This window comes from Pelophylax lessonae, assembly GCF_965119305.1.
Source record: "Pelophylax lessonae genome assembly, chromosome: 4".
In the NCBI taxonomy this organism is placed as follows: Eukaryota; Metazoa; Chordata; class Amphibia; order Anura; family Ranidae; genus Pelophylax; species Pelophylax lessonae.
The window spans coordinates 40,860,254-40,874,384 of record NC_138771.1 but is presented as its reverse complement, the minus strand read 5'-3'; positions in this window follow the sequence as shown (position 1 = coordinate 40,874,384).

Genomic DNA, 14,131 nt, shown 5'->3' with positions numbered 1-14,131 from the left:
CAACTGTGCATACGCCATTCTCAAGGCCTGCCGGACTCGGGAAAGCTCATACATGCTTGGTAGAGCGGGCGCCACCGGGCATCATTTTTTAAAGTGAAGCACTGCGCAGTCTTGGCGCAGTGATGGCACTACTTTGTCACATCAGCAGGTAAGACCAGACCACTCCACAGCCTCTCACTACCCCCACTCTGGCAAGACAACCACCTGCATAATGTCCACAGCCTCTTACCACCCCCTGCACCATGTCCACAGCCTCTGACCAGACGTCCACAGTCTCTGATACCCCCTGCACCATGTCCGCAGCCTCTGACCAGACAACCACCTGCACCATGTCCACAGCCTCTTACCACCCCCTGCACCATGTCCGCAGTCTCTGACCACACACTGCACCATGTCCGTTGCCTCTGACTAGACCACCACCTGCACCATGTCCGCAGCTGCTGACCACCACCTGCACCATATCCGCAGCCACTGATCACTCCCCGCACCATGTCTGCAGCCACTGCCCCCCCCTCACCCGCCCTATTTGAAGCACTGATCCATGTGCCTCTTTTATACTTTAAGCACCTTCCCCTCCAAAGGTCTCTGCACGGCCCTGCTCCACACATCTACTGTTTCCATAGTCCAGTGTGCATGGTGGCACATGCAGCACTTCCAAGTGTGCTTTCTTCAACAGTCGCAGAGAGGGGACCTGAGCCAGTCCATTGTCATTTCCTTTTCAGTCAACAGAGATCTTTGAGGGTGATTGTCACCAAGCAATCTTGCTCAGGGCAGGTCTTTCAGCCTTGGAGACTAGATTTTAGCTACTTCTGCCAGTCTCCAGACCTAGTTGACCCATTGTCAGGAGATACATATTTAGGGTCCCTAGCAGGGACTGATTTCTCATCACTCCAATCTGTTAGAATTACCAGCAGTTCTCAGTGGTTTGAAAACTTTTGTTGACAAGGCTCGAAAAGCCTGCCCATGCTTGAAAATGCCTCTGAGATTTTGCAGTGATCAAAGGAGCAGTTTTAGCATTTGATCGCAGCCTATTTTTCTTGTCGGAGGACCTGTTAGCTGTCAAAATACTCAAACTGTTCAACCTCCAATTTTCAAACCAGCTTCCTTAATTTTTCATTTGAAGGATAGGGAGAGGCAGGGTGAAGACTGGGCCACCAACTAATCCAATTTCAGCCGGTTCATCATAAAATGTGCACAATGTATGGCCAGCTTAAGGAGGAACCACAGCTTGACAGGGAAGCAGGTCTTCAAAACACATGTTGTATACCAGAGGTAGCTAAAGGTCATCTATTAGATAAGGTGTAATATAAGTCAGATCAGATGTAAAATCACAAGTTCTGGCAAGGTATAGTTAGTTAAAGGAAGCTTTGAATAAATATTTGTCAGTCTCGTTATATAAGGCAACTTAAATTTTACATTCAGCAACACTTTAACCCGAACCTGTCAACTTTTTATCAGGCAACATATTTCTTGGCTATTTCTGTGCTTGAGATAAATTGTATGGTCCCAGTATTGGCTGCTCTCTCTGTAGTTTTTTTTACACAATACATCTTTTCATAAGCTGACTCACAAAGAATGTCTACATTTTTCCTTACCGAATGACAAATACAAATTCTCTTCTATTCTTTCCTAATAATGCAAATACATCTAGCAAACAAGTACACGGCAAGTTCCAAACAGAAGCAAAGGCAATTCTCTATTTCCATAATGATGTTGTTGGGGAATGTTGTTGGTAGACTATTAAAAAAAATAGCAAATCATTCTGTAAATTTAAAACATGGATAGGAGCTAATTTACAAGTTAAATGACATCTGCAATTATATCCCAAAACAGGCCCGCCTTTTTTGCTTTATAAATTGATTAAAGTAATGTCTTGCAGCAAACGCTAAAGGCTTCAATGTGTGTTATAAGCATACATAATCCTAGTTCTTGCTATTCAAGGTATAGATACGTATGCATATATGCAGAATGTTCCTGGGTCATATAGACCCTGAGGTACACAAGCCCAAGGCTACAAGGGTATACACCCCCAAGACTAGAAAGGTACACAAGCACAAGGCTACAAGAGTACAACAATCCATGGCTACAAAGGTACACAAGCCCAAGGCTACAAAGGTACACTTGCCAAAGGCTACAAAGGTACACTTGCAAAAGGCTACAAAGGTACACAAGCCCAAGGCTACAAAGGTTCACAAGCCCAAGGCTACAAAGGTTTTACAAGCCCAAAGCTGCAAAGGTATGTAAGCCCAAGGCCACAAGATTCTACAAGCTTACACAAGGTCAAGGATACCAAGGTACACAAGCCCAAGGCTACAAAGTTGCACAAGCCCAAGGCTACAAAGTTGCACAAGCCCAAGGCTACAAAGTTGCACAAGCCCAAGGCTACAAAGTTACAAAAGCCTAAGGCTACAAAGGTACACCAGCCAAATGCTACAAGGGTACATAAACCCATCTTCTGCCGCCTAGTTTTTTTTTTACTAATGAGTGCCTCAACAGGTTGCATCTTTTCATCATTGCTTTGAAGAACCACTAGTGCATTTATTGTAAAACATTTCCCCCATGTAGAGCAGCTGATACACAAAAAGTCCTATGAATTAATAGTTGTACACTTGTGAATTGCAACAGTTTTTTTTTTTTTTAATTCGTTTTTCCATTTTCTTTAGGATGGAGTCATTCTCCATTTCTCTTTGCAGCAGCAGTGGCCAGTCTTTAGTACTGCCCCCCCCCCCCTATGTCCAATAGGGTTCCTATGTCCAATATGCATTAAGGTAAAAACATTTTATCTTTACAACCACTTTAAGCATTAGTATGTTACTACTCTAAAATAATACAGAGAAAATAGGCCACAAGCAACTGGATGGTAGATAAAATAGACATATTATCACACGTAACCACAATGTATAAGACTGGGTTATTGCAAATTGGATGCGGTGCACATATCTCCGGAATGGCTCCGGTGCATCTTCTAGTCCATTTCAGGTATGAATTAAGCCAAAAATTTGGACTGAATTTTGGGTGAACAGGGACGCACCAAACCCCTGCTGCGAGCCGCTCGGTGCTGCAGTGTGAACCCAGCCTAAACCAGTAAACGGGCAATTGAAGCTAGTATTGTAATACCTTTGCAATGTTAATTAATACCAAATACAGGGCAGCTGCACTCTCTCAATGCAAACATGTTGACTATAAGATACAAATAATAAAAAGTGTGCTAATCTCTTTAAGTCTGCATGTGCTGGCTGTATCCAAACCACAAAACTAAATAAATAAAAATGTTTAAATAAAATGTTTGATGCAAATATTGTCAATAATTATCATTCAAGTAAATGCCAAAATAGTGCCAGTGCCTGAAATTAATCACTTGCTTACTGGGCACTTATACCCCCTTTCTGACAAGGCCAATTATCAGCTTTCAGAGCTGACACATTTTAATAAAAATTGAGCAGTCCTGCAACACTGTACCCATATGAAAATTTTATCAACAAATAGAGCTTTCTTTTGGTGGTATTTAATCACCACTGGGCTTTTTTTTTGTGCTAAACAAACAAAAAAAGAACAAAAAAAAACAAAAAAAAAAACAAAAGGTTTTTATAGTTTGTTATAAAATTTAGTAAACCGGCAATTTTTTCTCCTTCACTGATGTGTGCTGATGAGTCTGCACTGATGGGCACTGATAGGGTGCACTGATGAGGCAGCACTGATGAGCACTGACAGACGGCACTATTGAGGCGGACCTGGTGGGCACTGATCAGAAGGAACTGATGAGGCTGCACTGATGGGTGCACTGATGGACACTGATGTTTATGGTCATCCTGATTAACCATCATTGGTACAGATGTATCTCTAGTGGCTATCTGGATCGGGTAAAATCTCATCGGAAATGCATTCAATGAGGGTGTAATAGATCAAAAAACTTTTGGCGGCCCATTGTGTTGGGAAATGGGTGTCTAACTGAACCAGCGAGTCAATTGGTGGATAATTATTTACGTGAGGTCCTTGAGTTCATATATTCAGGATACCAGGGATTTGTTACGAGCTCTTGATGGAATTTGTATCCCAAAGGGGAGCTTGGTTAGTGGCCATAGATGTAGAGGATCTCCACAACTTGATCCCCCATCATTCTGGGTTCGAGTTGTTGATACCTTCATCTCTGAGAGAGGTTTACCAGCAGGTCAGTATAATCAATTTGTTTTGGATCTTCTGAGATTCATTCTTACCAACAATAATGTTATGTTTGGTCGCTCCCACTATCTCCAGGTACAGAGGGTTCCAATGGGAACTCGCTGTGCCCCTTCCTATGCGAACCTGTACCTGGGGGGGTGGGAGCATGACCTTTATTCTTGTGATGGCAATCAACAGTATACTAGTAAAGTGCTAGTATGGCGCAGATTTATAGATTATGTATTCGCTATTTGGACTGGTTCTAGGAATAAGTTGGATGTTTTTTTAAAGATTTTGGAAACAAATGATTTCAATTTGAAATTTACTATATCATGTCACAAGTAAACCTTAAGTTTTCTGAATATTCAGATTTTTGTAAACACTGATGGGAGCTTGGGTTCATCCTTATATAGGAAACCTTCAGCAGGAAATACAATCCTGTATGCGGCCAGTTCCCATCCAACTCCCCTAGTTACCTGTATGCAGCGTAAATCAAAATTAATTTATACCTTAGCCACCACAAGATTTCCAGGACTCAATTAGTCCATGAGTTTTAAATCTTTTTTTGTAATAAACACCTTTTTATTGCTATTCATTGTACCTCTGACCGGTTTATGTAATTTCGTTTTTTGGGGGGTTTCCCCCCAAAAAATATATATTCTGTATAAAATGTATCTTTTATGATGCTTGCATGGAATTTTGTAAAGGTCCTCTGTTTAGATGACTGTCAGACTTCAAACTTTTTTGCCCCATTCTTTTGCCCTTCTTTTCCTTTATTGATATACTAAATGGTCACTAGATTGTGCACTATTTCTTCAGGTTGTTGTGGATTAACAGGGCTACCAAACGGATGCCTGGGACACTGCAGGCAGATTATTTGGCAATACATGTCATCATTGGCATTGCTCTGTCCTGGCAGGTGTTCTATTTAGAACCCCCTAGTGTTCAAATTGTTTCATCTTGAAATCACAATTTTTCAGGTCTACATGGTGGCTGGTTGTCATCCTGGCAAGATTTGGATTTCCAATATGGCGCCTACGGACTCATGTGTCTATTTTATATTCCGTTCCTCCTCCCGCACCTTTGGATGCCGGGGAGGTGGTGGGAGACATTTAGGGACCCAGGAATGATGCTAATTAGCGTCTGTGTATGCAGTGGGATGAGGAAGTCTTTTCTGCCCCACAGGAGACATTAGGTAAAGTCAATTTGTTATGCTAAATAATTGTCCTGTTTAGATCATTAGCTGGTTTAAGAGATTAATCTCTCACCTTTGTTTTTGCAGACCCCACAGGGGTTGAAGTGGCCACTTTGTAGCTCTATCATCACTTATTTGGAGAAATCTTAAAGATCTTGCTAAGAGAACGTTAGGATTGATGGAAGTTTTGACAACTGCCTTATTGTTCTCATTTACAACTGTCCCACCTTTTAATGGGCATGTATTGTCATCTTTTGCCATTTTTATAACAACATGTTCCCTCCCAGGCATCCAATTCCTTGTGTGGTCTCTCCCTGTGTATGATGATATCTTCCAAACAACACCTGGGATAAACTATAATGTGTTTATGTGTTTGATACAGCTTATCACTTGATGCATAGAAACTGGACTACTCTTTCCAGAGGACCTATTCTATGTAAGCATTATTGTCCATACAACTTAAACTGTTGATGTAGATTTTGCACTGTTTAATTGATATGTGTGCCCTGTGCGACGCCTCCATCCCCAAACAATATATAAAGAAACATGAATTGCCAATAGGACTTTAGATGAGGCGCAACACACTCAATAAAAAAAAAAAATCAATAAAGTAAAGATTTATTCGTAAATACAATTTCCAACAGACCAACAGTGACATAATTGCCATATGGTCAAGCAGATTGGTAAGCATATACATACAACTTCTGTAGTCAAGTACCGTGTTTCAAAGATCAATCCATATTAGGTGTGAACTTGCATCTATGTAACCCAACGTGTTTCGTGACATAACATCACTTCTTTAGGGGGTTGATGCACACACAATTGTAAATCTGCAAGACATCACATGCTCATGACTTAATTGTAGTCGCCTGGAAATGTCCGACCTGTGAACTGTGGATGTGGGATTCAAAGAGCCCAGCAGTGCAAACAGGACAAGATGGAATGGCGAGCATGGAGAGCAATCCAACAAGTCATCCAATGTAATGGCATGGTAAGACATGCTGACACGGAATAAGGAATAATGTGACTGACATCCACACATAAAAAAGCTACAAACATTGTTTAGTGCCTTTCCGGGCACCCAGGGATCATCTCAGTGCTGTATTCTGGCCTAGGCCAACAAGGCCCAGGCCTAGGGCGGCACTTTGCAGGGGGGCAGCAAAAAACATTTAATTATTTGTATAATGACTATAGGCTTCCTATTTAATATACAAGTAAGTGAAATAATCCTATAATTACAAACAGTGGCAGCAAACACAAGTCCAAATATCTTAAAAGAGTAATCTTACTAATCCCGTGACATAAGGCTGTACTAATGGGCACTGATAAGGCTGCACTGGTGGCCACTGATGGGGCTGCACTGGTGGCCACTGATGAGGCCACACTGATATGCTGCACTGATGGGCAGTAAACAGGTGGCACTGATAAGGCTGCACTGATGGGCAGTAAACAGGTGGCACTGATAAGGCTGAACTTATGGGAACTGATGAAGCTACACTGATGGGCACTGATAGACTGTGGTTATGGTCTGTGGTTTACAGATGACAGGGTGGGTCATAATCAGGAAGGGGTGTGGCCTTTACAGGAAGGGGTTGGTCATATTTAAATTAGGGGTGCGCAAGTTTAGTCAGGCCTAGGGCAGCATAAAACCTAAATACACCACTGGATCATCTGACAGTAATTTTAAAAATTTCTTCTAACTGCTGCTCTGGAGGCAGGAGCTGATGCTGTCCATGTATGGACTTGGAGACCTGAGATAACTGCTCGTCCTTACTCGAATGGGTTTCATTGCTAAATTAGACATCATCAGGAGGCACTGGCAGATTATTCCTGGGTGCCGGGGAGGGACTAAAGAATGTGATTAGCTTTTTTTTGTGTGGATGTGTTTTAATAAAGACAATTTTGCATGATATCCTTCTCTGCTTTATACACACGTGAGCTCCAAAACTGGTCTGTGTAAAAAGAGACAACATTAAGGACACCTAGCCACACATAGCAGAGCTGTGGAAAGCTCTCTTTTGATTTTTTTTTGGCACAATTTATAAGAGGTCAACTACATCTGGTGAGTCTGGACCCATTGGGGCTGGGGCACGGCGCACATGGAGTGAATTGAAGTTAAATAGCACTGCACTGTCACTTTAGAGCACTGGGATCGTCCATGAGAGGATGTGATTGATCTCTATGTCAATACATTTTTTTTTTCATTCACAATGGACTTTTTTTTTTAATGTTTAATTAATATTTTCATGAAGTCACGGATTGCACTTTAATTTCAGGCACTAGCACTTTTTTGGCACATTCTTTATTTGAATGATAATTCTTGACAACATTTACATCAAACATTTTAATTAAACATTTTTATTTTAGTTTTCTAGTTTGGATATATCCAGCACATGCAGATGTAATTAAAGTAGCACGCTTTTTAATATTTGTATCAAACAGGCAAATGAAAACGTTCAACAATACTGTACTAAAGAGGGTGAATACTGACCTATAATATGGCAATTAACTTTAATGTGACAAGGCTAACCAGATTTTCACTGGTATAAATGGTCAGAATTATAATGGCATTACCTAACCAAACAAAAAGTGTTCTTGGGTGCACTCTGCACATACACCATTAATGGTGGGTGGGTTTATGCATTCCTGACAAGGGGTACACCTGGAAGTGGCTATAACGAACCTAACGCTTATTTAGTGGTACAAAGTCAGCTATTGTTGGGGCCCATCTGTTAGGTGGTGTACGTGAAGCTGTCCTTTTAAGACTGTACATAGAGAATTGCTAATAGGCTGCTAAGTAGGGGGCAGTCTCTATTGTGGTTAACTGTGGGCAGCAAGAAATTAAGCTTAGTAGTTCCACTCATCAGTCCTGGTATGTAACAAATTTGGTCAAATAAAGCTTGGTGTTCAGTTGCCCCAGAATGCTCATTCCTCATGATCAAGTCGACATGATCAGGTCCTCACTGGCTCTCCCTGACTGTAGGGACACTGTAGGCACTCCAGCCCCAGCATTCGGACTCTCTCTGGCTCTCCGATGTGTAAGCATGAACACCATGGACAGTGGGTCTGCACTCTCTAGTCTCCGCACCATTCTGCTATGGCCCCTGGCATTCTGATGATGTCACAAACCAAGCCCCGTCCATGCATGCTGGGGGGGACTCGCAGCAGTGTTGTGTTCTGTTTATTAGCTGGTCTTTCATCTCCCTATGTGGGAGGTATTTTTTAATTAATTCCACTATGTTTTAAAATACTGCACCATGGTATTCACCCTTTTTTTCTTTTAATACCATGTGTGTTTGATGTGGAGCACTGAACAACCAAAATAGATAGATATATATATATACATTGATTGTTTTGTGTGTATGTTGTTTTGTGTGTATGTTGTTTTGTGCGTTTTTGTGAAAAGAGTGCTGCTACCACCTTCCTTTGCCTAGATATTTACACTTTATACATATAAGGCTATAAATGCGGTGGGAACAAAATTTTCCCCAAAACAACTAATTAGAGGTTGCTTTTCACCAGTTTCAAGCAGTTAGGATCCGTGGATGAAAGACCATTGTTATTAAGTGCTGTAGGCTACAGCACTTGTCTCTGCTTTCTAATGATTCACGATTCTTGCCTACAAATGATAAATCTGGAAACTCTTTGCTATCTTTATATATAGAAAGAGGAATCCTCAGAAGACCAATGGTACAGGGCCCATAGTATATTTCTTAAACCCGTATGCTCTAGATAACCAGGTCTGTTCTCCAAAAAACTTTAAACCGGTACAACTTTACAGTTGTGCACGCACAATCAGATGGGACATTGGCAAAAAATACACTGCCTGGCTCCTGTTTGTTATCTATTTCATTCATTTTTAGTATTTAAAGCAAACTCCCCCATCTATCCGTGTCTCCATGCTTTATTTCGCTGAGAAATAATTTTGAAAAATGCACCCTGGCATTTCTGGCCGTGGCCATCTCGAGTAAGGGCAGATAATTAATGTAGCATTTACTTCCTGAAATCTGTCTTAGACACGGGCTGAGCTGAGAACCCTCCCTCCCCTTTTGAAGACTCCTGGGATGTATGACATCATTTGCCGAGGCATGGAAACCAGAAAGTAACTGAAGAAATGCAAAAAAAAAAAGAAAAGTATAAAGCAAGTAATTATGATATACTTTCCTATCTATTTACTAATGCTAGCACCATAAGGATTAGAAATAGTTCATGTTGATTAGTGATGGGCCAAACATCCCCCTGTTCGGTTCGCACCAGAACATCTCAAACAGGGAAAAAGTTCTAGTGAAAATACAAACTCTGTTAACCACTTGCCTACAGGGCACTTTCACCCCCTTCCTGCCCAGGCCAATTTTCAGCTTTCAGCGCTCTCAAGCTTTGAATGACAATTGCGCGGTCATGCTACACTGCACCCATGGCATTTTTATCATTTTTTTCACACATATAGAGCTTTCTTTTGGTGGTATTTACTTCAATCGTTTTTATTCAAGAAATAAGTGAACATAGCATTGGAATACAACAACAATGTCGAGAGAGTAACATAACTAGGAGACAGACCAATAAGATCAGTACAGGGTGATCAATAGGAAAACATCAACATGAGCACATAGAAGCAGACTGCGTGGAGGATCCTAAGCAAAAACCTCGCTCTTAACATGGATATATAGTAGAAAACAGTACAACTAATAATGGTAATGCAAGATCTAATATTTTCAAATCTGCCAATCGGCTCACTGCCCGGAAGGAAAACATGAGTGCGTCAAGTAAGACAGTACTCCTTAGGAAAAAGCTTAACATGCCACCCAGATTCCGATAAAATGCAGGGTGTCATCTCCCATCGTAAATGCAACTGTATTGAAATCTGTTATCTCTCGTAAACTCAGAGAAGAGGCCAAGAGGCCTAGAAAATCGCTAGGAAGCAGAGGAGACTAGGTAGAAAAAAAAAAGGGGAGAAAAAAAAAAAAAAGAAGGAAATGGAGGAAAGAAAGGGGAGAGAATAGGAAAGGAGAAAAAAGGGCACAGCCAGTCCCCAGGAGCTGACAACAAAGGAAACTAATTCAAGGTTACTCCAGGAATCAGAGAAATGCCTACATATGTCGCCCAGGGCTCCCAGATCAATTCAAACCTGGGAACCGTGTTGGACAATACGCTGACCATCTTTTCCTGGGTCATTATCCAGGTGATCTTATTCCTAATTTTCCTGATGGAAACCGTAGGCGATTTCCAGGAACCCGCAATGGATAGTTTGACACCTAGAAGGATATAGTGAACCAACTGTTGCGTGTGTTTCGGTATACCAGGAGGTTTTGAATGTAGGAGTGCCACCAGGGCAGTGTTAGGAATCCTGTGACCGGTAATTTTAAATATCATGTGAAAAATTTTGTTCCAAGTACTACGCAACTTTGGGCACTCCCACCAAACATGTAGCATAGAACCGGGTATCTGGCATCCCCTGAAGCAGAGAGGAGAGGAAGAGGGATACATTTTGTGTAGTCTGACAGGTACAAGATACCACCGAGTCAATACTTTTAGGCTCGCCTCCATCAGAGGTACACTACCGATTCCCTGAAAGGAGCGAAAGCATGCCCTACCCCATTCCTCCACCTCCCAGGTGACCGCCAGATCTTTCTCCCAAGCCTGCATATACGGAAGCTTCGCTTGGTCAGAGACTAGAGATTGATAGATTATGGAGATGCCCCCTTTCTGCTCCGTAGGATTACAACACCATACCTCATAGCTTGTGAAAGATAATGGAAGAGTTTCATCCTTCGAGATGGTTGTGAGAAAGTGAGAGATTTGTAAAAATCTATATATTTCCGATGGTGGCATCTTAAGCTTGTCGGAGCAATGTTTGAGGGTAAAAGGGCCCTTTGGGGTGAAGAAGTGACCTATGCGGTACATCCCTTTATCCAGCCACCATTGGAAAGCCTTGATGTCCATACCGGGTTGGAATGCTGGATTATGGAACAAATGTGCTAGCGGTCTCATGCTAGACGTGAGGGAAGAGGACTGTTTAACAGTATCCCATAAAGCGAAGGAAGACGACAAAACTGGGGACATTATAGGGGGTCTATGTCGAGAGGGGATCCAGAGGAGAAAGTCCAGAGTGTGTGAGGGGACCGCCTGCCTCTCGATTTGTATCCAATCAGGTTTTTCAAATCTAGAGTAGACTATAGAAAGTTGAGCCAACCGTGCTGCCTGGTAATAAAGCCAGAGGTTAGGCACCCCCAACCCCCCCCTCCGTCTATGAGTGTACAAAACCTTGCGGGAGAGTCTATAACCTTTGCCCCCCCATATAAATTTGATTATCAAGTTTTGGAATTTGCGTAATGGTTCCCTTTGGAGGGGGATCGGCAAAGCCCTAAACAGGTAGAGGAGTCTAGGAAGTAAGTTCATCTTTACGGCATTGATTCTGCCTAGCCACGACAAGCGGTAGAGTGACCAACCCTGTAAATCCCTGCCTAGGGATTGGTAGATAGCTGGGTAATTTACTTTATGCAGATCCTCGAACTTAGCCGTGAGGTTAACCCCCAAGTATCTGATATGGGTATCAGACCAGCGAAAACCAAAGGAGGGTTGTAGACGCTTGGCTTCCTCCTTTTTCACCGAGACATTCAAGACAGAAGACTTGGTCAGATTTACTCTAAGCCCGGATATGGTCGCAAAGTTCTCCAATGTCTTGCAAATATTGGGGAGAGAGATGGTGGGGGATGTGACGAAAAGTAGCAGGTCATCTGCGAATAGAGCGCATTTATGTTCCCGGGGGCCGCAATTTACCCCTTTGATGTCAGGATGAGATCTAATTGCGATGGCGAGGGTTTCGATCGCAATCGCAAATATGAGAGGTGACAAGGGACACCCCTGCCTCGTCCCCTTGGAAATCGGGAACGAGTCGGAGTAATATCCCTGGTACCTAATCCGTGCTTCGGGGGAGGAGTAAAGAGCCTTGACGATACCGAGGAAGTTTGCGCCAAATCCCCATCTTTCCAGTATCGAGAATAAATATGACCATTCAACCGTGTCGAATGCCTTTTGAAGATCTATGGAAAGGAGTAAGCCTTCCTGCGGGGACCCCCCTGCCCAGCCCGACTGCAATATAGAGATAATGTCAATAGCTCGCCTCACTTGGTCGGGGCCCTGTCTGCCAGGGATAAACCCTACCTGGTCTTTATGAATGTATAGTCTGATGAAGGATGCCAGCCTATTCGCTAGTAGTTTGGTGAGTATCTTTAGGTCATTGTTAATAAGTGAGATGGGCCTATAGTTGCTGACTTCTCCAGGGTCCTTGTCTGGCTTAGGGATGACCGAGATGAAGGCCTGATTATTTTGCTTGTCAATCGGTGCGCCCTTTTTAAGAGTGTTAAAGTACCTGACCATGTACGGGGAAAGTAACCCCGAGAACGTCTTGTAGTAAAGGTTAGGGAAACCATCGGGTCCCGGCGCCGAGCCCAATTTAAGGTCTTTTATTACGCCCATAACTTCCCCTTCAGTGAATTGTGCCTCTAAGATCTCACTATGGTTCTTGGCAATATTGGGAATTGGTAAATTGTCCAGGAAGGACGTCAAGGCTTGTGGTTTGTCGGATCGGGTATCGTGATACAAGTCTTTAAAAAAGGCCGCAAATTCCTGCAATATGCGTTGTGGATTCTGGGTCTTGCCTCCCCCCCTGACGGACATTTTGGGCATTGCGTGGGATCTCATTCTAGGTCTAAGTTTTAGGGCCAGTAATGTCCCTATTTTGTCCCTCTGGTGGTAGAATTTAGCCCCCTGCCATCTAATGTGTTTTTCAGCTGAGCTGGTTAGAGCCATATTGAGGTCGGCTCTAGTTGCATCGAGAGCCTTCAAGGACGCCCTGGTAGGTTTACGTTTATGTTCGGCACTTAAGGCTGAAAATTCTTTTTCTAAGCGAATGACGTGAGCATTCCGTTCCTTTTTGATGTGTGACGAGATTTGTATGAGTTTTCCGCGGATGGTCGTTTTATGGGCCGCCCAGAGAGTTTCTGGAGAGATTTCAGCCAGATCATTCAGCGAGAAATATTCCGTGATGGCACGTTCTATTTCCGTAACCCTGCAGGGTTCGCTGAGAATGGACTCATTAAGTCTCCAGTGGAAAGGGCCTCTGGGGGCACCAGATCTAGCTATCCTGATGATCACCATTGAGTGGTCCGACCAGACCACATCCTTGATAGAGGCCATCATCAGGGAAGGGATTAAGGCTTGAGAGACTAAAACGTGGTCTATACGGGCAAAAGTCTGGTGTGGGTGAGAGAAGTGTGTGTAGTCTTTCGCGGTTGGATTCATTTCCCTCCAGCTATCCACCAAACCCATTTGATTGATCAGTTTAGCAATTTGCGAGCTACGTTTGGGTGGCTTAACTATTCGGGAGCCCAGTGGCTTGGATTTGTCCAAACCATAGTCAAAAGCTGTATTTGAATCCCCCCCGAAGACTACACGACCCTCCAAGTGAGGCAGAAGCAGGCTAAACATATTCTGGAAGAAGTGAGTTTGATTCTGGTTAGGCGCGTAATATGAGATAAATGAGTACAATTGTTCCTCTATGGTCCCCTTAACTAGAATAAATCGACCCTCAGGATCCCTGTGCTCGGAGTGGAGGGAGAAGTTGCAAGACTTGGCAAAAAGGATCGCTACTCCTCGCTTTTTGTCCTCTGCGCTAGCTAGAAAAAAGGTGGGATACTTGGCATGTAGGAAGGACGGACAGTACGATCTTGGAAAATGAGTCTCCTGGATCAGTAAGACCTCGATTCCCCTGCGATAAAG